The following is a 24,290-nucleotide window of genomic DNA, read 5'->3' on the forward strand; positions in this document are numbered from 1 at the left end:
AAGGTAAATCAGCTTAAAGGTAATTCACTGCCCCAAATGGGAATCGATCCCACAACCATCGGCTTTATAGTCGCTGCGCCACGAATGTTAATAAAAAAACGAATAAACTAGTAAATTTTGCTCATTGTCGGTATTTTGACCGCAGCGGCAAATCGAGATTTAAATGAAAATCGTTCATTTGAAAATAAGTTTCTCGGAGTAGAAATCAAAGCCGGTCGAGATGACGGTCTCTATATAATGATTACTTAATGGGATTGGCTTTACAAGTACTTAATACAAATATTTTTGTATTTTATAGGCCGTCGCGGCGTAGCGCAGTGGGCAGCATTTGTGTGATTGTGAACACAAGAGGTCTGTCTTTGTTTGATTCATGAATAATTTTCATTTCCTTGCTCTGGTAAGAAGACTGCTCGGTGTTGAGTACCGCCATTAAACCTGCAATGCTTCAAAAATTGGGAGGTGCGTGGGGTACGGAATGTTTTACAGTAGGTTCCCTTCCTTCTGCCTTCCTTCCGTTCCTTCTGCCTAACCTGCTACAAGTATACGCAGGATAGAGCGTTAAGCCAAAAAATATATGTACCTATTAAAACATAAAGATAATCAATGTAATGTTTTATCTCTCCATTTTTTTTAATAGAATATGATAATCTTTTTAAATATTGTTTCTCCGATATAGTATCCATAATAACGTCATAAAGTTAAAATGTTTGTTTGATTCTCAATCTCAGGAACTACAGATTTCAATTGAAAAAATATTTTTGCGTTAAGTTTGACGAAAGCTATAAATTACGCTAATCGTTTCGATGCAGTCCACTATTCCTGCGGTCAGAGATGACACACTTAGAATGTGTCATGTGTCATGCACAACCTTATGCTATCTTATAAAAAAGGAACATTTAGCTAAACACGAAAAACTAAAAATGGTCAAATTAGAAGCAATTATACCACGAATTGTGATGAATGTAACCTAAATACTGTAAATAACGTTGAATTCGAACCGGCTACCCTTATAAGGACTCTTAAAATCCATAAAAGGCTACAGTTTTTTATAGATATCAATGGTTATTTAGATTTAGGTATTTATGCTTAGTGTGTCATTTAGACTAGTGACTTGAATGTAGTATTGCGTTATATGAACTTAAACATAAGTTGTTTGACGCCTAAATTTAAGAAACTGTTTTCGTTTTGTAAGACAAAAGGCGGCGTTGAGTTCCGCCACTCAACAAATAAAGTCTCAAATACGAACGGAAAGCGCAAACCTTCCTACTTAGGTTCTCTCTGTCTACGGGACGGCAGATGTAAGGCAGAAACTAAAAAATAAACCATAATAACCTGATTATTTATTATTAACAAAACAATTCACAAAGAAAAACTTATAAAATATTCTCTTACATAACTAATTGCCTAACTCTACTTTTCACTACTAAAATATACACAGGAGGCCGCCGTGGCACAGTGGCATTGCATCTGAATGTAAGCGTGGCCGTTGGGTGTTCGATTCCGAATATATATATTTGGACTTCCCTCATACAATATTTGAACTCACAATCATTAAACGGCTATCACATCCAATATAATAAAACGATGTAAAGATCAATTCTTAAGGTACATTACTATAAAAAGTAATATAAAGCGTGTTCAGTTTTACATTATAACTGTAACACAATTTCCATACCGTAATTCTTATTTAGTTCACTAGTGAAGTAGACTGGCCGCGCTAAATAACAGTGTTTCTATAGTAAACTCACTTCACATTTTAATAGTAGAGTGTCTGATTGAAGACAGGTGGTTGTTGGTTCGATTCTACTCGAGTAAATGCTTATAATTATAATATTTAAAATTTTATGTTATGTTATATAAAAAAGCCTTCGTGGCTGAGAGGCACATATTCTAAATATAAACTCAACGTTTGTGGGTTCAATTCCCACTTGGGGAAATAAATATTTTTTATCCGTAGCGCGCCATTTAACGCCACTTAACGCAAGTGTGTTAACCCGAGGTTCCCTATGTCTACGTATATGCAGGATATAGCGCCAATTAAATGAAAAGCAACGTTCATTGTATTGTTTGATTGATTCTATAAGTATAAGTGATTTCTATAAGTAGAAGTGAAGAACGGAGTGTTGAACCACAAAGTTATCATCCTATCCCACATAGTATAAAAATAAAAAAAATAAAAGATACATATAATAAAAAGTATATATATTTGAACTCACTATAACATTGAAATGTGAAATAAAAATAACACCCAGGCCCCGGCGAGATTCGAACTCGCGATCTCCTGTTTACTAGACAGGCGCTTTAACCAACTAAGCCACGGCGCCGCTGCTGAGGTGGGATACAATGCCAAAATTATAAATATTATTTCTTGGGTGATGTTTCCAACAAATACTTGTAATGTTCATGGTGCAACAACGACGCATTTGCTTTTTTAAATATTGCAGGAGACGCTATCAGAGTAATCTTTCCGCATATATTTATTGTTTGTATTTGTACATATATATTTTTTATATATTTAACTTATATTTTTAAATTTTCGACATATATTCGTGGTAGTAAATATTGTCTGTTTTGTTGTGTTTCACATGTGAAAGTAATAAATGAGTAGAAGTAAAATGATCACTGAAATTTTATTGTATTTAAATACATATTTTTAACTTAATTATTATCAACAACATATTTTGGTTTTCTGAAATGTTCATTTTAATATTTTTAAATTAACTGTAGTAAAACTTAGGGTACAGTTCAAGTTTCAGCAAAATCGGTTTAGTAATCGGTAGCAGAGAAAAAAAGATCCTCCTGCTTAGGAGGTGTCTGGGTAGGATTAGAAATCGATTTCATTTGTTAAAATTATTTAATATAGAAACCATAAAAATAATGTCAGCTCTAACGGAATTATAGCCAATTTCAGACAATTATACTCGAGCAAACCTACATAATGTAGTATAATAAGATCATAAAATCAATTGAAACGCGGAAATGCCTGTCTAAATAACTCACAATTAGTATTGAATTAATCGGTCATGGCATATCTTTAAAATTGTTTTAAATATATGCGATAGGTTTTTTTACATAAAACTAGTGTTTCTTAATTAAACAATTAACGTTATGTAATATAGCTGACAAACTTCCTCGATAAATAAACTATCCAACACAATATGACATTTTGAACCAGTAGGTACTTATTAAGATTTGTACTTTCACTCAAACGAACTCTTTAGCGTCTTATATATTTTATATTTATTTTGTACATTTGTTAAAAAGATAAAGCGCGGCGTTCAGTTCCGCCACTCAACAAGCAATATCTCCAAAATCACGTGGAAACTTTCATACAAGTAGGTACACGGCAACCACTCTGCTATGTTTTAGTTGTTTATTGCGTTTATTTAAATTAGTAATTTCAATTTACGCTCCGGCGCATATATCCTCAATGTTGTGAATATTAATTAAGAACTAACCTACTTTACGCTAAGATCGAGACTAAGACGGAGCACAGTAGGTACAGCTTTTGCATATAAAACAGAGAGATAAGATACTTACTAGAGCTGTTCTAACGTTTTAAATAGAATTGCAATTGTTTTTTTGCATATTAGAAGTACGCTAAGATAATTTAGTTTTAAGCCCTCTGTTCTCCAGTTTTTATCTGAAACCGAGATATTGCATAGAAATTAAATAATTTATGACCCCGAATGGTCATCGAACCCACAGCCATCGCGTTTGTAATCGATAAAATATACCTATGTTTGATGACAAATAAATATTTTTTGCTTTAATTCCATAGATGCTATTTATGTCGCTATGCCTGAGAATTTAAGAATTGCTATCCTCATACAATCTCAGTAAGAAGAAGAATTTGAAGAGTTTATTTGGCAGCAGGCGAAGCCGCAGGTAAAGTCTACTTTACACTAAGGAGATGTTTCTAAACAACACTAGAATAGAACCTATGCAACAGTGTAGCCGTACAGTGGCAACCGTTTTACATATTAATTGGTACTGAGCCACTTGTTCACATTGTTTAGTAAGCGGTAAATAGAGCGAGACGCATCATCTGTTGCGGCTGGCCGCTCTCGGCTTGGAGCTGGTGGAAAATAATGTTTTAGTTAGTTTCTTAGTTTGTTAGGATATATTTCAATGAAATTTTGTGATTTTTTTTTATTTTTGGGCGTAGGATTTGAGGTGGATATGTGTGTATTTGTGCTAGAGGTAAATCTTGCATGAAAAGGTAAATTGTTTTTAAAAATAACCAAAAGAAGATGACGTTGTAGAGGCCATGATTGTGTAGCGAAACGTCTGACTGTAAACGTGACAAAGCGCGGCGTTGAGTTCTGCCACTCTCATGTCTAGAAAAACTTTTATTGGCACTGGGTTTGCTGGTTTGATCTCCACTTGGAAAATTTACTCCGCAAAAAAGACACAAGTAGCTATACCGGAGGCGGCAAAAGCGAATCACCGGTTAATAGACGCTCAAATAGCTCTCGATAGCATCAAAAACTAATTTCTGAGATGGAAAAAAGTTGTAGATTAGTTCTAAGCCAGGTATTCCGAATAGCCTATCGGATAGAATCACGCAAGTCCTCTTAGTGACGCAAATAACTAACTCGAGTGTGGGAATATCAGTCTATATCAGTATTAGCTGCGGTGGAATTCCAACGTGCGACGATTCAAACGCTTGCCAATTGCTAAGGTACGAAATGTATCCTACTGTATAAGGGCGAATGCAGACGGAACGTTTGGTATTCTGTTGGTGGTTTATATCATAAAAGATTTTGTATGGTCAAAAAAATACTTGTATGGTGGATGATGGAAAATTACGCTTGAACAAAGCGTCTGTTTTTTCTTTTCTGTATATTGATTAGTGGAACTCTACGTAAGCTTTGTATTGTCATCAGAGTTAGGAAATAAAAATAATTCAGTCTTTCGAGTGAGAATAGAATCAATAACCATAATTTGCAATCAAACGCTGCGCCACGGCAGCCTTAATGTCTGTATAAAATTTTAGATATAGAAGAAATAATAACCTTTGTTTGGAAAGAAATGGTACCTTTATTATTAAAGATTTTGTAACAGCGTAAATTTTTAGTTAGATTTAAATGCGATTCAATGTTAGCAACATAATAGATATTGATTCAACAATCGCCTAGTTTGTAATGTGCTTTATTTTCTTACCGCTAAATAGAGCAGCACATTATAAAACTGATAATGAGGCGTATTTGCGGACGATAGATTACTCACGCTAATAATATACCTATTTAAAGTAGTTGCTAAGGAACCTAATAGCTTAATTAAAATATATTAGCACAATTCTAGGCAGAGAGCAGAGAACGCACTGTCTTGACACTAGTACTATATATGAGATACGGCGTGAAGGTAGGAGAAATAAGACACTATCTTGGTGCAGTTACGCCGAGTAAAAAGGACCTCATGCTTGTGAGTTCAAAGTTCAAATCTTCATAGTTCATACTCAAGAAGCATGGGCGAAGAAATAAGAGGGCCGGGTGCACCATTCCCACTCCAGAATAGTCTTTTACCCACCCCAAAAATGTAACATAACTGTTCAAAATTACAGTCCAGCCCCCTCCTCCAGAAAATATCTCTAGATACGCCCGAGTCGACGTATAGGTATTTATAATATAATATAGATAGATATTACTTCACTCTGCTTAAATGACATACAGTGGTATCCGTTACTCTTTACCTCTGCCTATCCTGCTATAGATATCCTGGGATTGAGCGTGAAGCTACAAAAAAAGATTTCTTTTACCAAAGATAGCGAAAGAAATGTAGAAGTGTAAAGAAGTGAAGTAGACAAAGGGACCTCCTTATTTACATAGTTAAAAACTTGCCAAAACGACGTCTTTTGGAGTTTAAGCTCATAAAATTATACATTTTACACGATAAAATAACCAATATATTAACATAAAAATGCTATATAAATATGAAACGAGTGAGCACAATCTCGCAGAATTGCTACTTTCGCGTCAATTGGAGAATCGTATATACATTATAGTAGTAGAATGGATATAAAACGTTAAGAATCTATGTCAGTGCGTATACAGATCATCGGTTGGTTTAATAGATGCTGCCAACTTTTTATATCTCGTCCGCTCTACATTTTATATTTTTTTTATTAGCTTCACGTTACCAATTTTCTCGAATGGGAATCGAACTCGCAACCTTTCGCGTTTACAATCGCTTGTACACCACGAGTGGCCTCAGTCTTCTGTTTTGGTGTTTTTTTAGTCTGTAATATATATCTACACTAATATAAAGCTGAAGAATTTGTCAGGTTGAAAGTCTATAAACGCGATAATTGCTGGTTCATTGCCCAATTGAGGGAATTAATTATAAGCTTTAAGTTTAGGCGTTAAGGTTATTTTTCTAATGAGATATGAAGCTGAAATTAATATCAAATATATATATATATATATCTCTCTCTCTCTCTGACTCAACAACTCTATAGCTTTCCGAAGCAGAAAAAAAATTGATCTTAAGTCAACGCAATTAAAAGATACAAGCGTTTAAGGATTATTTAATAGGAGGCAATCAATTATATGAAATTCACCGCGAACTCAAAACAGACAAGTCCCGTGGACCGAGCTAATAAATTTGGCAAGAAGTGAGAAATTACAATAAAAAATAACAATAAAACACTACAATTTTATATTTGCAGTTAATTTGATACAACATGAATGCACATATTCGCAAAGTAAGATTTGTTTATTTTTATACTGACATAGAATTTTGAAATTGGGACGGAACATTCGGTGGGCGAGTCTAATTCGCTCTTGACTAAATTTTTTTAACTGTACCACTAGAGTATTTTTTAATTTATAGCTTTATACTTGGTCTAATAATAATAATTATAAGTAAAGTGAAATGTGGAGAAAGTTTTAAAGTAAATATCACTTAAATTAGCATTTTGTGCGAATTTAAATTATAATATCGACAGCTACGATGTTGATTTAATATTCAGCACTAAAATTATAAAAATATTTTAAAAGAAACCTATAAAACGGTTCCCAAGAAGCGCGTTCAAATTCTTAAATAGGTATTTTTTTATTAAATTCCTTTTAAGTTACAGAAAAAACCATATTTTTATTACCATATTTTTTGGCATAAAATAACGAAATAAAGCAAAAAAATTTTTTTAATTCTATTCTATTATTCTAACTTACGTTATTAGTATTGAATAGAGGCTATGAAAACTGCACCAAGAATCTCATCGAGCACCTGGAAGTAAAACATATAGCTTAAAATATATAGCTAGATAGATATAAAAGACGATTGGTGTACTATTGCTATTTATTTCAAAGCCAACATAGGCAGAGGAAATTTCAGAGTCGTTGAGTGTTGGGCGACGTATTTCAACGCAGCGCTTAGGCTTCCAACCCACAGCGTCGGGAGGGCAAAGTGGTCACATTTACCATAATAGTAAACGACTGTTATTGGTTCGATTCCCTCTCGGATTAATGAATTATTCTCGCTTAACTTCTCTGGTATCTTTGTTATCTTGCAAACACGCAATGTGTCACGCAATGAAAGGTGGGTATTATGAGAAGCGCGGAGAGCCTGCTTCGTGCGGGATACAGCGTGAAGCAATAAAAAATGTAAAATATCGATAGTTAAACAAAAGTCCCGAGCTACCTCATTTAATGGCACGTGTAAACGTGTTTAGTACGTAACGCCACGTAACGACGGTCATTCAAACTTTTGGTGCGTAAGCTTTCTCTCGCTAAAACCTGCTGTTAATGTACTATTGTAAATATTATACGATGACTTTTGTATATATTTGTTTCCTATGTTAACATTGTGGCCGTCGCTGATTGGGACAGCGTCTGGCTGTAAGCGCGACGTTTGAATTCGATTCCCACTAGGGGAAATTAACTTATTTCATCCACCTCGCTGATAGCAGTACAAAATGCGGCGTTAAGTGTCGCCACTCCACACGCAAAGTCTCGAAAATTGGGCGGAAATAAGGAAGGATCTGCTTATTTTCGTATATGCTGGCTAGTCTGAAGCTACAAAAAAAGTTCCAAGCATAAGGTGACAGATTATGCAATATGAACAAAAGGCATTACGACCTTTCAGTGAAAGTCTCAATAATTAAACGGGTTCCCATTCAGCGGAACGCGATAGCTTCTCATGTTACCTACACATACCTATTACATATATTTATGACGATTTCTATTTAAATTATATTAACAATGCTTGACCATTTTATTTTGGAGATATTTTAACAGAAATTTATAGAAATAACGTTAGATTTAGATTTTTTTTCAGCTTAACGCCTATAGCAGGATAGGGAGTTGGACCCCATTTTCCGTCCAATTTTCAAAACATTGTATTTTTAAATGGCAAAACTCACCGCCCTTCTACTTCTACAAGAGCGAGGTAATAAAATTGAATCATGCCTCTGAATTGAAATTGAACCAGCAAGCGTCTCGTTTACAGTCAGTTGCTGTACCACTGCGCCAGGACGGCCTCCAATAACAATTCTAACATATAGCTTTCCGTTAACACGAACAAGGCTCTCTGCGGGCGAACGACACTTTCCGACAATCTGTCTTAAAGCAAACGGCCTTTTATCTGATAAGAATCTTATCTTAGACAGCGTGGGCGACGAAATTGTAGGTAAATTGAAGATTTATATTTTATACAGTATTGTAAATTAACTTTTTCGAATTTATTGTGACTAATAATAGTGATTAGTTATTTTTATGGACCTAGTTTTTTTCATTTCCAGGCTTCGGTGGCAAGATAGAACTCGGCGTTGAGTTCAGCTACTCAACAGCTACTCAGCTTATGGAAATTGCTTCCTATTCTGCATTTGTCTTTCAAACTAAATGTAAATATATTCAGCTTGATAGTAGATTTTTGGTCGCAGACTCAAGAAACTCGCAATAAATCAAGAAAATAAATTAATAATTTAAGAAATAGGTTAGGTAATATATTTTAATTCTACAGTTAATTTAAAATAGAAACAAAGAAATAGCCTATTAAGGAAATTCACAAATTTTCAAAAATGTATGAGTTGGCTATATTACCAACACATATTATCAGAATAGTTTTACAACTTCGAAAATTAATTTGCATTCTCTACTTACTTATTCTCTAATTACTCTACTATGTGAAATAATATAAAGGTCGATTTTACTATTGAATGGTAAAATTTGTACGAGTATTAACGACCAAAAACGGATTTACCAGGCTTACACTCTGAGCCGTCGATATATGAATAAGAGGATGTTCAACAAACTATTATATTACAATAAATATTACAAAAATAAACACATAAAATTCTGAATAGTCCATTAGTAATATAAATTTATTATTATTAAAATTTTCTGGAACGTTATAGCAATTAATGGCTATTTAATCTGTTTGTGCATGTAGTGATTAAATTTAATAATATATATTTATATGTAAATTAATAAAAATACATACATTTTTTTTTTTATTTACATCCGTTTACATTTTTTTTATTATCTATTTTTTATTATTTTTGTATCTTATTCAGATTATGATTATATTTAAATTATGTACCTATAAAAATATTCTTTAGCAATATGCAATAACAATATAACTGACTAAACGTAAGATGGAGAACGGAGTGTCCCAGGAACTAGATTGTCTCCGCCTACCCTACGCCTATATGGAAATGAGTAAAACCTAAAAAAAGCCATATAATCGTACACGGCTCTACACTGGTAGAGGTATATATTAGGTATAATATACTTTTTCGTGGGTAATTTCAATAAATATAAGGTTGGTAATAAAATTTAAAGTGTTTTGATCGTTATTTTATAAATCTCTTTGTTCTTATATCAAGGCTATAAAACGGATCTTATTATGCAACTTTTATAGTACGCATTAGAGAAATAAACATATAAATATACATAAAATTATAATTGTGTTGCAGCGGGTGTCTTACTGTATACATGATGACAGTAGGTTCGACCTCCACTTGTGGGGAATGATCTATTTAATTTACGTACCTTTTTAAAATGCGGCGTTGAGTTGGGTCACTAAGCACACCGTACAAATTGGACTGAAAGTAAGAAAAGGAATATCTGAACACTAGCTTTCATCTGCGCACACTGCCATGCGGGAAAAGCTCGAAGCTGCTTTTTAAAAAAAAAACGTAATTTAGACTTAATTTTGTATGAAGACATCCAAATAAATACATATACATACATACACTCGTTACTGAAGTAAGGTACCCTTGGCGTAAGCTATTGTATCAGCTTTCAAAACGCAATGCTAATTGAAGGCGACCAGTCCAAGGTAAAGTCGGCGTACAGCCATATCATAATACTCGTGAGAAAATTTCAATTTTTTAGTTCTAATCATTTTTTATTGTATGTAGTTTATTCATAGTGGTTTTGTTGCTGTTATATAACTTAACTTACTAGCGACCCAACCACGGCTTCGCCCGCTCAAACTTATTGTCATATTACACCCTAAGAAAAGTTATAAATAAAATAAATTGTGCGTTATTCTGATGTATAAGCTATATTTCTATAAATCCGTTCAGAAGTATCCCTTCAATCTACCCTCACAAATGTCCACATACAATATTATACATGAAAAGAAGTTATGGTACTATTAGGGCTAGGGGTTTTAATTCCTAACTCACATTATCACTCACTCACATCACTATTATCAAATGTATGCAATAATTCAAGAACGAACTTCTGGTATTTGAACACAGAACAAGACTTAATTGTAGGGTCGTCTTCAAGAGAAAACCTCACCACTCTTGAGAGCGGTTTATAAATATAGGCCTAAGTCTTGAAATCTATTCGATGAAGTGTTTTCGTAGCTTTCCACTGTATCTCGCAAAAAGCTGGAATACCTGGGAACCTAATGTTAAAACTCTCCGTTCCCATTACACTTCCGTTGCCCATTTTTATCTGAATTGTAACATTTTTCTTGTGATCATTATGTCTTGACTAGCGGAACTCAAAACCGCGCTTTGCCTCTTTACACACTTAAGTTACAAATATTAATCTAAGTGAGATTAGGAACCACTATCGTTACGGTAGGCAAGTCATATTCATATTCATTCTAGGCCTCGTCACCAGAGTTAGAGAATGAAAATATTTCATTACTCGTCTCATATATAAACTATGTTATCTAAACATATAGTATGTCTATATATTTTCATACCAAGATAGCAGTAATTATTATCTGAAGAAATTTAATTCCAATTTAAATAGTTATAGAAAGAGCTTTCCGAACTCGTGGCCCGCGGTCTTGGGGCCAACGGGAATCGTTAGTAGGTACTTGATAAAAATTGACAGGTGCGCGTGCGCAGCTGTCAGGTTTGTTACAAAAATGAGTGAATGAATTGTAACAATGATTCTTTTTATTGTTATTTTTATGTATTTATAATTAATTCAATAAGTGTTTTATAATCCACTACTCGACGCATTTTTATTTGCTTAAATGGACTTAAGGATTGCATTTTTTTGCATCCTAGCTCGATATGAGGTCTGATTGATACAGCCAAATCAAGAGAACGTACTTTTTTTTCTTTTCAACCAGAATGTGCAGGCAGAAGTCCACTCGGGGAAATTAAATATTTTCATTTCTTCGATCTGGTAATAAGACCAGATGAGTTTCACTACTCAACACGTAGTGACTCGAAATTTAAAACGGAGAGTTTTAATATAGATTTCCCATCTCTACCGATATGCGAAAGTCAGCTAAAAAAACTACTCAAAACGTCCAATTCTGATTCAATTATCTATAATAAGATTCTCCACATATATTATGAAATATATCAAAAATCAATATAAACTAAAGCTGTTTTTAAACACTTACTAGGTGAATGGGTCGACAAAGCGCAGAAAACTAAATATTTAACAGATTTACTTAAATTAAAATTCAATAAAACAATACAATACTTTCTCTCATTTTAAACCGTTAAGGAAAGAACGGTCAGCGTCCAAGTCTCTTGGTATCGGTACCGATATGTCAGCGATTCTCAACATTTTTTATTGCGGCACATCTTTAACACACAACTTCACATTAGGCATGGAGATACTAATTCTACTTTAGGTTAGAAATTTCGAAATTGCATGAGTGGTGTAACGTAACGGCGTGATTTACTTAATTTTTACATTTTAAAAATTTGATAGCAGAAATAGAAACACAAAAGAATAGGCGTAAAACAAAGAAAAGTGTAAAATAATGTATTATTAATGATAATATTATTTAACGTAAATTTCCTAATATTGCAAATTTAAGCTTTACTCGTAATAAAAAATATATTTTATATTTGTTTCTTTGTTAAGAACCACTGCGACACGGTTATAAAATTTCGATAACAGTACTGACATCTTATGGCGAATCGCGTGTTTTGCGTAAGCTTTAGAAATTGCTTGTAACACGATATAATTGTATACAGTCATACAAAGCTATATTGGCGCAGTTGGTAAGTACCTCTATACACGCGATCATTGTAAGTTCAATTCCTTTGAGGAATATTTATATTATAGAAATTTTTATTCATGCTCTATTTATCTCTCTATACTATATTCTGTTAAACTAAATAACTAAATTTAGTAATTCAGAATTTAGTATATTAGTTGACGACTATTATTACTAGCTAAGTTATAAACAAATACATGAACCTACCCTGCCTTAATAATACAAGAACAAATCAAACGATAGCGCATTCAACTGGGCATCGAACCCACAACCGTCGCGCACAAACCTAACTATTATATACTATTGTATATTAACAGTTATACAGTTATATATCCATTTATTTTATTTATTGTGTATCGATGCGTGATCGAGCGTGGTGTTGTCGCGTGACAGAGCTCGCAGCTTTCTTTCTTCTTAATCGTACTTTAACGTATTACGGTGCTTGTTACATATTGTCTTCTTGTCTTCTTCGGTTTTCTCGTAATTCGTGATTCATTTATGAACCTTCACGCTGTATTCCGCAAACAGATGTGTAATCAGAGGCACCTAGTGCGAAGACATACTCCGTTTCCCACTACACCGTTCAAATTAAAAATTATGACAGAATTTGGTCTTGTTATCAGACCAAGAAAATTAAAATAAATCATTCCTCATGAGTGCTGTGCCCACAATCGTCGTGTTTACAATTATACGCCATGTGCGGCCGCGCCACTACGATGTCAAATCGTTTTTTAGGGTTTTGACGAAATCCCCAAAGGGTAAAACAGGACCCCATTACTAAGGCTTCGTTCTCTGTCCGTCTGTCACCATGCTGCAGGTATCTCATGAACCGTGACAGTTAGATAAAGACAAATACTATAAAAGAGAGGATTATAATTGTGTGGTCAGCGTTAATTTAAAGACGAGTAGACATAATATTCACATGTTTAGTTGTTATTACTTACATATAAATTGTCTTTGTAAAATAATACGTACCAAAAATTTTAATAAAATGAATAAAATAAAAACACATATATACATACACACATAGATTGATAAACACATTACCCTCCTTTGTAATTCTCAGTCGTTTAAAAAACTTCTAACACATAAAAACCCACGCTATTTAAAATTACGATACTGATGTAAAAATAATTTTGGCACTGTATCCCACCTCAGCAGCGGCGCCGTGGCTTAGTTGGTTAAAGCGCCTGTCTAGTAAACAGGAGATCGCGAGTTCGAATCTCGCCGGGGCCTGGGTGGAATTTTTTATATATAAATAATTAATATTAATTCTTTTTTTTTTATTTTATTTTTACTTTTAAATTTCGTTTCTCAATAGTTATATGTACAAAAAAATATTTTTCTTTTTTTAATATGGTTGGATGAAACCAATTCCTGATATGATGAAGAGAGGGGAAATCCGATGTTGAGTTGCGTCATCCAACGCACAATCTTTCGACGGACTCTAAATGGGTTATCTCCGCTTTTCTATCAAAATGTAGGACTTGCATGAATATATATAACGCGGCCCGGTCCGCTGGCCCACGTGCTTGAATGAAAACAACTAAGAGGTGTGTATGTTGTGATGTTATCCAACTACAACCAGTAGAGTTTCCAATCCGAACTAGTAGTTTCTGAGATTAGCGCGTTCAAGAAACATACTCTTCAGCTTTAGGATATTATTATTTATACATATATATTAATTACGTCCACAATATGTTAGCTTTCTTTAGACTATTATTAAGCCAGACTGAGATGAGAAGAAATTTTACTTTCTAACTAAAAATATCTGCACGAAATGATAAAAAATGTGAGATTTAATTCATATTTTCACAGTAGGTATATGTGCTCTTTAACAACGAACTCGGTTATTACATAGAATTACAATATTATCATCTCAACGTTACGTCACACATTGTCGAAAGTCGGTGAAAAATAAGAAACGTGAATAGTTAAAGTTCCCACAGCCTTGTATACGTTTACTTTGTTGGAAAAAATATTACAAAGTTACTTAAATTTGTGGTAAAACATCTAATATATTTGTGTTGGAATTTACGCTGTGAGTATTCCGCGAACCTATGGCAGGGTACTTCTCAAGCTTACGAGACATTGCGTGTAAAGGGGCGGAAAATTAATTTCCCCTAGTGAACATTTATCTACAACCGTCGCTTTTATGGTCAGATGCTCGCTCATTTATTGAAAAATATAACACTTATCAATCTATTTAAAAGTAACCGCAAAAACACTCCATATCAATAATATTTGTATTGGTTTCGAACCCCCAACCACCGATCTAAAGCCCACAAATTAGTAAATATAGTGTATTTGATACAGACACTTCTCGTTTACTTTCACACGTTAAACGATTACACAGGATTGCGCGATCCGCCGAGGTCGTAGAGATGTGTTACAAATCAAGAGCATTATTCGTGGGGAGGCTACTTTGATGCAAAGTAGTTAATGTCATTTTTACTTAAACTATGAGATATGCGGGAAGCTAAAAATTAAAGGAAAAACCGGTCAAGTGCGAGTCAGACTTCCCTACCAGTCTCAGGTTTGTAGGTCAACGGGAAGTACAACTTATAAATGTTGATGTACATATGTACTTACTTTGTATGGAATGAACTGCAAATACAACATTTTGCTTTTTATTATTTTGGTTTACCTTAAACTTACTTAACTTTAAAAATATTACAACTGTAACTTCACATAAATTCAAAATTTTAGATTGATAATGGATGACACATTTTAAACACTTTTATTTTAATTTTCATTAAGTCGACTTGTAAATATGTAACAAAATCTAAGAAATTGAATTCGACCCACTTGTACCTGAATTAGACCCAATACTATCAATCTGTACAGGTAGATCCGGACAGACATACACACATTTTTCAGTTTTTCGCAATAATATTACAAAATGAGTACCTAATAATAATAAATTATTGATAAACGCCAACAATGTCAACACAATACGTGACTCTATGTAGTATAATAATTGTAACTCGAACATTATTTGTTGTATATTGTGCTTGCTGTACATTTTACTATATTATTATTATTTATGTTTTGAATGTGAAATTATGTTATTGTTTCTAAATTCAGGTTAATAGCAGGGTCAGCAGAGAGAATCTAGTGTTGGGACACTCTGTTTCACTCATTCCCCCGAATTTTCGAGACATTTAGTGTTGAGTGACATTTAGTGATCTTTTTATAGTTTCGCACTGTTCACACAGACTGCTTAATTTTCGTATATTATATTATTATATGATGTACGATTATATTATTATATGATGAGTTACGGAACTCAACGCCGCGTTTTGTCCTGTTACCACGGCGATATTGCGATAAAATAACCATTTAAATTCATAATCATCATATTAAATTAAAAAGCCCAGCATTGCATATATTTGGTAAATTCCTTCCAAAAATTATTTATACATCTGGTGCTGTAAATATAATGGCTATTTATATAATATAATTTATTTGATTATTTCGATCGCTCTTGACCTTTTTAAACATTACCTAGCTGTTACTCGATGGTATAACGAGAGTTATAATTAAGAACAACAAAGCGCTGTTAAATATTTTGCAACTGGTACATACATGGTGATTAAATTAAATAATATTGCTTTTAGTAACAGACTGGTTATTATTACGGTTCTTTTGGTGGCTTCGTGATGGTTGTGGATTCGATTCCCACTCGGAGAAACGAAATATGTTCCTTATCTCGTCCTAATAAACACAACAAATGAACAAAGTGCGTTGAGTTCTAGTCATACCTATAGATATTGTGGGAATTGGGCGGAAAGTGAGAACTGGAGCCTAACACTAGGTTCCCTCGGACTACCCTACTGCTATACGCAGAATACAGTGTAAAACGGTAAAAAAATATAATAATCGTAATGATAAGACGCATTTTACCTTTATTAAGTACCTACATCGCCGGTAGGTGGGCAACGGGAGTGTCTTAGGTTCATAGATTCCCTCTGTCAAGAAAAAAATATAATTTACATCACGCCGCCACCGAACCCACAATAAAGGACTAAATTAACACAATTCCTCAAGTGTAATAATTCCATACGATTGTAACTAACGTTAACGAGAACTTGTATATTATCTTTCACCATAATTGTAGTTTAGAAATTACAAGCTACTGCCTTCGAGCTTTCGGCTAATGAAATATGAAAGCTTGTTTTATGTTTGTCATAACTTTGAACGGTTTAAAAAGTTCACTTAACTATAACTTAATATTTAATAAACCTTTGTAACGTTTCCCGCGGCTTGCGGTTAGGCATAGGGGACAATTTTAGAGACATTGTGTGTTGAGTTGCGTAACTCAACGCCGCGATTCAATAACTATATTGTTACCGAAGGCGAAGAAATGGAAACTTTGTTTTCTGCTTCGTGCCTCGCAAGAAATATAACTTCAAGATCAAGAACATTTTTCCAAGTGACGTTTCGAGTCACTTATTTATTGTCGTAGCTTACATGAGATAATATTTATTATTTAAAAAATATGCTTAGTAGTAGCAAAGGAAAAGCGATCTTAGTGTCAAGACTCCTATTTCTTACTGAATTCAGAACATTTTTAAGAATAAGTATCATTTATATTTACCTTACATCCCAGTGGCAACAGAAACAATATTTTAAAGCCTGATGACTTCTTTCATAAATAACTCTTATTTCATCCTTACGTATTTACCGCTTAATGTGACACAACTAACAATCCTAGGAAATAGAAATGCACTCAATGGGGGTCGAACTCGTAACCATCCATCAAGAGCACAACTCCATCATTCAATCACGCGTACATAAAGTGGTATTAGACTTGTGCGACAGTGCCCAAGTCATGTGACCATTGATGTATTCGATGCACTACTAGAGGCAATAGTTGGCAGTTTAAATTGAAATGTTACATAATATATATGAAGAGTAGCGGTACATTGATGAGTATATCTTCTTCTTACCTTCTTAGAAATGAAGTTCAGGTCTTGAAATTTTTATTCGTTCAATTTTGAGGCCGTTACGACTATTACGACTATTTACGATCGTCGTGGCGCAGCGGCACAGTGTCTGGCTATAAAGGCAACGGTTATGGGTTCTACCCTCACTCGGGAGAATTAATTATTTTCATTTCCTCACTCTGGTAAGAAGAAGCGCAGCGTTGACTTTCGTCATTCAACGCGCAACGTTTTTTGAGACGTTTTACAGGGCGTGGGGAATAAAGTGTCTTAACTCTACGTTCCCTCTGCCGATATGAAGAATATGGCGTGAAGCTAAAAGGCCAAGAAATAATATCTATTACGAGGTATATTTTACAAAAATATATGCAAAATATGAAATTCCACATCTAAAAGACAACATGAGTTGATGAGGGCAGATAATTTTACTTCCGGTTGAGAAGGCTTTGTCTCAGATAGGCATCGAAGGAGGAAGATGGATCATGTATCGCGAAGAATTCTGTGTTCACACGGTGTGTTACACACTCGACTTGGGTAGTTTTTCATGTCCATGTAATATAGTAAGCATAAGAAATTATTATATCACACAATGATTTCTTGTTAGATGATGTAATAGGTCTGTATTACACATGGAGAATTTTCTAAAACTTTTTGTTGTTTGATGATCCCCACAAACTATTGTTGACTACTATTAACAATTACATTTGCTGATTATTAGAGATGATTGCATTTAATAAAGGTTTAAAAATCTAATCTGATTATAGAAAAAAATATAATAAAAACCGCTACATCATAAAAAATATTTCAATAAAAAAAGGTTAATAAAGTTTAATATGTTATGTCACGGCTTACAAGCGAGCGTGGTGCGCACCGTTCACACGGCACCTCGCACGCTCGGTCGACTCGCGACGTGCATGCGTTGACGCAACGGAGCGCGCTTCATATCGCATAGACCAGTATTGGCGAGGAAGTCTTTTGTTGGAGATAATTAATAAAGTTGAAGCCGCCGTGGCACAGCGAGTGATTGTTAGCGTGACGGTTGTAGATTCAACTCCTATTCGGAGGAAGGCCTTTGTACGAGCAGAGCGGTGTTAAATTCCTCCACTCAGCAAGTAATGTCTCGACCTACACGTTACAATGCTTTAACCGAAACCAAATATATTTTTTAAAAATTTATAATCCTTATATGGAACTAATAGCTATCCCTGTAAGTTATAATACGATGTCATTTAAGAAAATTCAATAACCATGTAAAAAGCCGTAAAAATTAAACATGGTACTAATTAACGAAACGATAATTTTTGTTATATCAATTATATACGGAATTTACGTTAATATATGTATATCTTATAAGATAATAAAAAGTCTACAGACTACAGAGACGAACCCGCAGGAAAATTCTAGTGATGGAGGATAATAATAGTAAATTCCAGATTTAAATACATGTAACATTTATTAACACAGCCCTCAGGACATACTTCATAGCTGTAGAACATATTTCAGTTGGGAGATTTATTTTCACTGTATACATTTAACAATGATGAATGCTCCAAATGAATCTGTCGGTACAACATATTTGATAACGGAATTGTGTATAGAGGTAAAATTATAAAGATTTAAATATCGATAACTTTAAGCTTTTTTCTTTATGGAGTTTGCGCATTTTGCGGGTAATGCAAGAGTGCTTTAACGGCTTAATTAAGTAAAGAATATTTTTATTTTGATAGAAGCTATCAAAATGTAATTATTCTGCCTTCCATTACTGAAGACATGCAGATACTCGTAGGTTAGGAAATGTAGAGAAGACAAAAAGGATTTCTCGAATTTCCCACACAAGCGGGAAAACATGTAATGTTCCATTTTACATTTAATGTTCATGCACATTGAAGTAGAAAAAACCTGGGAACCCAATGCTAGGATAATCTGGTCCATTAAGAGACTTCCATTTCCCACTTTCACCGAATTCTTGAGGCATTGCGTGTTGAGTGGCAGAACTCAACGCCGCGCTTTGGCTGTAAGCTGAGCTGAGGAAATGATTTTTTTTTATTTCTTCGAGTGGGAATCGAACCTACAACCGTAAATCTAAAATATTATTATGTAAGTTATTAAAGTATTTCACAACACTGTCTCCACCGCGTCAGATCGGTACCGCAAACCAATATCCGAGTAATCGATAGCTGGTCGTATCTACCCTCCGTACGTCTACGTAGTACTGTTACAACTTACTTGTGTAACACTTGCAAATACTCTCGATAGAGTGCACTTTTGTTTTGTATTATTATAATCTTGTTAATAACTTCGCTTTATTGCCAATTAAATATGGACTGATCGACGTTATTGATTTTTTTAAAAAATATAATTAGTATTGTCAGTCGGTTTTTAATCAGTAAGGTTTTCTTAAAGTATATTTTTGGGCAATGCGAGGGCTTTCTCGAAACTATAAGGCAAAGTACAAATAATAAAATCAGAATTTTCCATTTTACATCTTAAACTCTACGCGACTAAAGTGCGTGTGACGACTGAATTGGGAATTTTAAATACCTTTATAAAAATTCTACTACATATAAAAATACTTAAAATTTCTCACAATAAAATAAGGATAGTTTTTATGCGATTTTTTATCACCAACAGGTCCTATATAAATGTGCAAATAATATTACAAAATATTATTAATAAAAACACAACTATTAACTGTACATATACAGAATATTATATAATAATATCAAATAACTATAATATTTATATTCGTTGCGTAATAAGCAAATGGAATTATCGGGTAACTTCCAGTTGAAACGGAAATAAGAGCTAAGGTGTTGTATATCGTTATTGAAATAAGTTGTCATTTTGTTAAGTATATTATTTATTACTTACTTTTACGTGCAGCCTATATTCTTCCTCATTAAATAGACTATCGAACACAAAAATAGAGGCACAAGTGTGTGCATAATCGCCACAGGTTGTGGGTTCGATTCCCACTCGAAGAAATGAAATATTTAATATTTCTATTTCACTCAACATACAATACCTCCAGAGTTCAGCGGAAAGTGGGGAGCGGAGTATCTTAACACTAGCTTCCCAATTCGTTACAATATTTCCTGGGATTAGCACGTTAATTTAAATAAACTCGTCAGTGCTCTTCAATATAAAACATATTAAGTATTATGGATGCGTCAATGAAAAGTTTCTTATAAAAATATATTTTGTATCTATGTTGGTTGATGGTCGTGGATGCGATTCCCATTTTGGGAATGATATAAATTAATTATTTTCATTTTCCCGCTTTGGTACTGCGAAACGCATCCATTAATATTTTTTTTAATTCAAAATATTTAAAATGAATTTAATAAACATGATATACTTAAATATATACGATATTTAATTTTGTTTCATTTGTAAATTGTAATAGTCGACGTTGTTTCGACAAGTGTTCGTGTAAGTACGAGTATGTGTGAAGAATGAACTAATGCCTGTCAGACGGTTAATTAAACAATACTTAATTTCATTGTTATAATGATGCTATAATAGCGCTGTTAAGAACTGTTTGTTTTATACTCTATGGGTGTAGATTCGATTTATATATTTTAGAAATTTTTTTTTTAACATAAAATAACAGTTATCTTAAATGTTTAACAAAGGGAAGTTACTGTCAAGGCACTTCAGACATTTACATTACGTATTGGGTTGCAGAACTAAACGCCGAGGTTTTTGGCTGTGAGGTATTTAGTTAGTAAGCGAAAGAGTTTTATATACGGGCATTGCGTTGACTCATGAATCAACGATACTAAAACAAGTGGAAATTTAAAAACCGCGTCATACATATATTCGTAGTTTGAAGGTTTCGGAGGGCAGTTGTGGGTTCGAGTCCTACTCGAGGAAATGAAATATTTAATAATTTCTTCGCTCTGGTGTTGAGCATCTGGAGGAAACTGAGGAGCGGACCTATCCTGCTACTTGCGGAAAACAGCGTAAAGCTGAAAAAGTATATATTTGTAATTGAAAAAATATTTTTAAAAATACGAAAACAAAAAAATTAGATTAATTACTTTTTACATTAAATAGTGGAATTATTAAGCTATTTAGTTCCAATTACCCGCATTCGATTAGCGAGTTCAATGACCGCTCTCTTAAGTGGTGGTAGCGGCATTTAGAGCAAATCTCAGCTTTATTTTAACCTTCAACTGCAATAAACGTATACTATTGAGTTAAATGGTTTATTTAAGCACTTCGCACTTTCGCAGGGACGGTCGTTATGGGTTCCAGTCTAATTTAGGGATCTATTATAGATGAGTTCGTATAGCATAGTTCTTGTGTCAAGTTTTGTCATTCAACACAGAGTCAATGTGTAAATAAGTTATAAGGGAGAAACGAATATTATGTCACTGCGAACAAGTGGAAGATATGCAAAAAAGTAAAATAAAAATTAAAACCAATAAAAGTTAGTTAATTAGTAGCATAATTTTGAATTGAGATAATTTGATCTTTACACTTGAACTTGATAATTGATCCCGAATTTCCTGCTCCGCATGTATAGGCGCCCTACCCTCAATTTTCGAACCAAAAATTGTAATCACAGTGGATTAAATTACTTTAGGAAGCATTAAAATAGACTGAAAATTACGAACTTATTATAATATAAACAACAACAACAATTATTAAAAACAACAATTATTATAAACAATAAAATACAGTAAATACTTTAGAAAGAATTAAAATACACTGAAAATGAAAAACTAATCACTCATCGGCAATTACTGAACAATCGCTGTTTATCTCGTAAAGTAAAATAAATAATAAATTATTAAAAATATATTTTTATATTTTACTGAAATATTACTTTCAATAATAACAAACAAGACAGATGAAGTTTACGTAAATTTAACAGTTTTAGGATTGTAAGTGGGATGTCAGATTTAGGATTTCGCAAAAAATTCTACAGGAACGGAAAAATATCTGGATTTTGCTTTTTACGTCCTTTAGGTGTCCACCCAATCAAAGATGCGGGTATCGGTTAGTATATTATATTTTAATAATATCTCTATATATATATAAAAATCGGAATAATAGTTAAACTCAAAATTAGACATTTCCATAAAAACATACAAAAACTTATAGATAGATATATATAGCTTGAAGCAAAAAAATATTGACATTTTGGGAATGTTAGGGTAGTCTGAAATGGATGAAATAATCAATTTTAACTATACTATTTTATTTATGATATATTTATATAATAGACGGTAGTTAAAAGTAAAATTTAGAGCAATTTACTAACTGTTGCGATTGTTCTAAATGGAGACTGTTATAAAGTTATTTATAATGAATAATTGTAATTGGATTTTTTTAAATATATTTTTAAAGATAGCTAAAATAAAAACATTATCTAGATCAAAAAATAGAAGAAATATATATACAGAGTAAATTAATTCACATTGAACATTTTTTATATCTATAACTTACTTCGTTTTTTTTATATATCTTAAAAAATTCAAAGTAAAACACTTGTAACCCAATTTAAAATGACTGCTTTTTATTAGAAAAGAAAACAAACAATAAATGCTTAGAAACACTACATAAAGATAACATGCATAAACCTACTTTTAAAATTAAAATACTAAAAAAAAATAGTTTTTTAGTTGGAAATTGGATCTAAACGTCATTTAAAAATGTTGATCTAAATAGGAAAGTAGACTAAACAACTAGGTTTTTAGAAAATACTTAATTTTCTCACTAAATTACTAAAGCAGGTATTAAATTAACTGAAGCTATTATAAAAAAAACGAAAACTTACCGTTCTAAAGGAAAAATAGTTCTTTCGTCAACTTTATAAACACAACACAGCACTGCACAGAACTCGCGGTAGAACACGTGCGTCTCTCAGCGCAGTCAGCCCCGTTATGCGCATACGCATCTAAATGCGCACAGACACAGATTGACAGTTCTACAGATGGTTAATAATGAATGAATTGAGCTAGGATTTTTTTTTGTTTTGTTAGTTTTTTTAAAAGGTTGGTACTTTTACTAATTTTGTTTTGTTTGTTTTTGTGTGTTTGAGAAATGTGTTTTAGATTGATGAATAAAAATGTTTCATTTTTATAATGCTTACTGCAAAAATTGTTTGTTTCTTATAAAATGTATTTTGCTTATTTTTCCAAATGGCGTAAATTATTAAATAGATAAATGAATAGAATTAAACGATTTTATTAAATTAAACTTCTTTCTAATTTTTTTCTCTTTCGTTATTTCTTTTATTATTTTATTTTTATTGTATAAATTAATTAATTTAAGGTATATTTATACTCAATTCAATGTCTACTCGCACATAACTGTTCTTTGGCACTTGCAGGTTATCAATGAAGATGGTGGAAGGTACTGAGTCGAGGGAAAGTGGACGAAAGGTAGGTTATGGTCACGTCTGCTCTGTGATACGTAATGAAACTGCGATGAAACTTTTATTTTATAAGTAATATTACTGTAGAATTGGGTCTGTCTGTTAACTTGATGATGGGTGAAGTGGGTGGGATCGATCCCCATGAGCGGTGAGCAGTTCCCTCCTAGGCAAAACAGACCATAGCAACAATATTCAAGTTCAACAAAGTGAGTTTTTATTCAACATGCAATATGTCGAAATCAGGCATGAAGTGGAGAATGGAACGTATTGACACTACCCAAGTTTTGTCAATATAAGACGCAGAATTAAACTTACATGCTTACAACTGACTTATCATAAATATTAATATGAAAAATATTAATTGACTAAAGATACAATTAAATAAAAAAATATATATATTTTGAATTGTGGAACTTAACGCAACAGAAACCCCGCAGATAAAATGAATGCTACATGGTGTTTACTGCCAATCGTTTTGTTTAATTTCTTTATGTCAATATTAAAATATTTCCGTGTTTTTT

At 33.1% G+C, this 24,290-nt stretch overlaps 1 protein-coding gene and 2 non-coding genes across 7 annotated transcripts in view; 1 reads left to right on the forward strand and 2 right to left on the reverse strand.

Moving 5' to 3' along the window:
• The window catches only part of LOC146536040 (uncharacterized), a 98,302-nt gene extending 74,994 nt beyond the window's left edge, over positions 1-23,308 (reverse strand). For 4 of the 5 annotated variants that reach the window (XM_085190660.1, XM_085190657.1, XM_085190661.1 and 1 more), the window contains exons 1-2: positions 23,170-23,308; positions 7,176-7,230 (exon numbers count right to left, since the gene is read on the reverse strand). The gene's annotated coding sequence lies outside the window, so the exon portion shown is untranslated. The remainder of the gene's footprint in view (positions 1-7,175; positions 7,231-23,169) is intronic. The other variant, XM_085190658.1, reaches the window with a different exon arrangement.
• On the reverse strand, positions 2,251-2,324 carry TRNAT-AGU (transfer RNA threonine (anticodon AGU)). Its single transcript has one exon. It is a non-coding gene; the product is annotated as a tRNA-Thr (tRNA).
• TRNAT-AGU (transfer RNA threonine (anticodon AGU)) lies at positions 13,598-13,671 on the forward strand. The gene has a single exon. It is a non-coding gene; the product is annotated as a tRNA-Thr (tRNA).
• Positions 23,309-24,290: the final 982 nt, after the last annotated feature.

This window comes from Heliconius melpomene, chromosome 10 (assembly GCF_056956725.1).
Source record: "Heliconius melpomene rosina isolate 202511_hmr_F chromosome 10, ASM5695672v1, whole genome shotgun sequence".
NCBI lineage: Eukaryota > Metazoa > Arthropoda > Insecta > Lepidoptera > Nymphalidae > Heliconius > Heliconius melpomene.